Genomic DNA, 3,231 nt, shown 5'->3' on the forward strand with positions numbered 1-3,231 from the left:
GGTGGGCCCTGCCGCCTCGGGAGCAGGCGGCCAGGTGCCCTTTTTTCCGCGCGCCGGCACTGTTGATGATTGATTGCGCTGATTCCGAGGCTCCTTTCCCGCTCGAATTTTTCCCGCGCGGCCGGGCAGAACTGTGGGATTTTTTCCCGCTCTCCACCGACGAAACAGTGCGAAACTTACTCCTTTGCTCCGGTTCGGACCGTGCAATCCTTTTGAACAAAAATATTGTGCAAATTTCACGGATGGCTAAGTGCGTGGGAGGCATATACTACGGATATTTTGTTGGGCCGTGGTTATCCCCCATCCCTCGAACCAAACCAAGATATCCACGCTGGTGAAGGCGGGCTGATTTTTCCGTGGTTTCACGGGGCTCTCATCTTCGGGTCAGCATTGTTCACCGCGGCGATTTCAGAGGGACTCTTTGTGTCCTGGTCGACATTGTTCGTTACGGTGATTTCGTGGGGCTTTTATCTCTAGGTCGACGAGCAGTGCAATAGTTTCCCGCCTAATTTTCCCGCTTTATTTTCCCGCCAAATTTTCCCGCTGCAGTTTCTCGTTTTCGCGCCCTTTTTTCCCGCGTAGACATCCGGCTGAGCCTATAAAAGGAGGCAGGGAGTGAAACTCTCTTCACCATCAGACAGACTTCAAAGCACCTGCACCTCCATAGTCAGTATGAGTTTGCCTTGTTCGGATCAGAGCATTAGGCCTAGGAAAATGCAGAGTGCAAGCTTGCCTCGGGGGGTGGAAGCAGTTCGATGTTGGTGCGGAGATGTCTGCAAGGTGAAGGAGGTTACGGATTTTTCAGATTGGTTGGGCATGAAGTTTTTCATGTGCGCCAATTATGAATCTGATCCACCCGAATCTATTTCTGCGTACGTCAGGCCTCCGGTATGCTCAAGTCATCCAGATTATTGTTATTTGACTTTATTGTTTACTTGAATCTGATCCATCCTTTAGTCTCCTCCTCCTCTCTGCATGTACTATCGTTGGATTGACACGGAAATGCCGGACTGGGCGGTGACCGAGATTCGTGAAAGAGGTCGCCGTGCATGGGCTAGCTTGGACTTGGAAGAGCGTCGTGAGAAGGCTGAAGCAGAGGAGAAAGCAGAGCAGAAGAAAGAGTGGGAAGATTACTGTGTGGAGCAGAGGGCTTTTCTTGATGAGATGAAAAGGAAAAATCAAGAAGAGAAACTTCGGCTGGAGGAGGTTTACAGACAGCGGGAACAGGCCCGTGAAGCTGAGAGGGAGAGAAAGAGAGAAAGGGCTCGTGCCGCCAAGGCAGCAGAAGAAGCTGGTGATGGAAAAGGAAAATATCCATGTTGGACTCAGTAGATTTATTTTATTGTATGTTAAGTTGTCTTAGTTGTATCTTATTTCTGCAAGATGTATCTTAATTTCGGCAAATTGTATCTTAGTTTCCGCAATGGGTATCTTAATTTCAGCTACGTGTATGTTTATTTTATCCCGCCATTTATTTCCCACCCTTGCTTTCCCGCCATTTTATCCCGCGTATAGCTTTGCCGCCAGTTTGTTCCCGCCCTTGCTTTCCCGCCCTCGCTTTCCCGCCTCGTTTTCCCGCCATTAGTTATTCGTCTCGCTCTGCTGCACCTATAAAACCCCCTCCAGACCAAGGTGGGTAAGGAGTGTGCTGAAAATGTCTCATTATCCTTTCAATCGTAGTTTTCATAGTGGTATGTCCGAGTGTCTTCTGCACTTAGCTAGCAATTTCAAGATAGATAATAGAATAGTTTCATGGGACGAACTCATCAGTAGTGACACGCTACTGAATGAGGTTGCCCACGCATTAGCTAGGAAGGGGTGGCCTGCAAGGACATATGAGGAGATTCGGAAAGAACTTCTGCGGTTGAATGAAAGATGGAAGAAGAAAGGCCAACACATACGCGGTGGAGGTGGAGTAAAACATCCCTTCTTATGGATTGACGATAGTGAGGACGAAGACGATATCTTCATGCCGAGTACCAAGAGCGCGTCATCAACGAAGGCCAAGAGCGCATCATCATCGAAGGCCAAGAGTAGCGCTTCGTCAAAGGGCGAGAGCTCTGCATCGTCGAAGGATGACGACGACTTTATGTAGTTTTTTTTATGAACTCTACATCTTCATGTATCTTATTTTATGTATGTTATTTTATGAATCTTATTTTATGTATCTTATTTTATGGAAGCAACTTCAAATATATCGCGAACTTTTATTTCATGAAACTACATAGATGTCTTGTACGTACATCTGAAAGTTTGAAACTGACATAGAGAGATGCAATTGTTCTCACACATACATAGACGAATCACCCTATGCGACGACGACCAGCTGGCCTTGCCCGACGACCGGAGGGTGACAATCGATCAGGGGGTCTATGTTCACGAAGACCACGACCGTACTGTCCCTCGTGTTCCTGTGTCTGCGACTCATGCATAGGTGGTGGAGTCTGAAATCCATATTGAGATGATGATTCTAAATTGTAGGTGAATGGTTGTGACTCAGAATTGATGTAAGATGGACCAATAACGTCCTGCCCGAAAAAATCATTTATCATTCCTCGGAGCGTGCATTGAGTATCATGGGTTTCTGTGAGTATTTCTTTCTGTACGCCACGCTGGGTATGTTCATCTCCCCATGATGGATCATTAATTTCCTGGTCTACGAAAAAATGTTTTTAAAATAAATTGTGTGTAGCAAAAAGATGTGTAAATAGAAGTTATGTAATTGCTTATTATAATTGTACATACCTGACCGCTGTTGTAGCTTTGTGCTCCCTCGCTTGTCTCAGCCCAACGATTCTCCTCGGGCATCCTAATCCCTCGTGTGGGCAGATATGGCTAAGATCCTTGAATGTGTGCGCCATATGTTGTATATGCATCCTGCTCCACGAAATGAGTCTGTTCGGGTGTCGATCCTACATCTGGAGCATTTACCTGTGATGTGTGCCCATGTATTGGTAGAGACGAGTCATGTCGTGGAAGTGTCGGCATAGTATTACGACCCTCTGCCCACCGCATGGACGACGACGGCGCCCCACTCGGTCTAGCTGACCTCGGTTCCGGAATGTTGTACGCTGCAGTGACAACGTCGTTCTCTGTACCGCATCTCGTAATCCTTGTGCTCACGAATTCGCTAATTTTTTTAAACCACGACCTGCGTTTAGGATCAATTCCCTCGGCTCGCATTCCTTCACTCGCCATCGCTTGTACTTGGGTGCAAATATCAATCTGAAA

At 47.1% G+C, this 3,231-nt stretch overlaps 1 long non-coding RNA gene across 1 annotated transcript; it reads right to left on the reverse strand.

Moving 5' to 3' along the window:
• Window positions 1-2,172: 2,172 nt before the first annotated feature.
• On the reverse strand, window positions 2,173-2,836 carry LOC123405927. The gene is made up of 2 exons (XR_006611988.1): window positions 2,746-2,836; window positions 2,173-2,651 (listed from the first exon to the last, which is right to left on the reverse strand). It is a non-coding gene; the product is annotated as an uncharacterized LOC123405927 (long non-coding RNA).
• Between the last annotated feature and the right edge of the window lie 395 nt (window positions 2,837-3,231).

Source organism: Hordeum vulgare, chromosome 6H (assembly GCF_904849725.1).
Source record: "Hordeum vulgare subsp. vulgare chromosome 6H, MorexV3_pseudomolecules_assembly, whole genome shotgun sequence".
Lineage (NCBI taxonomy): Eukaryota > Viridiplantae > Streptophyta > Magnoliopsida > Poales > Poaceae > Hordeum > Hordeum vulgare.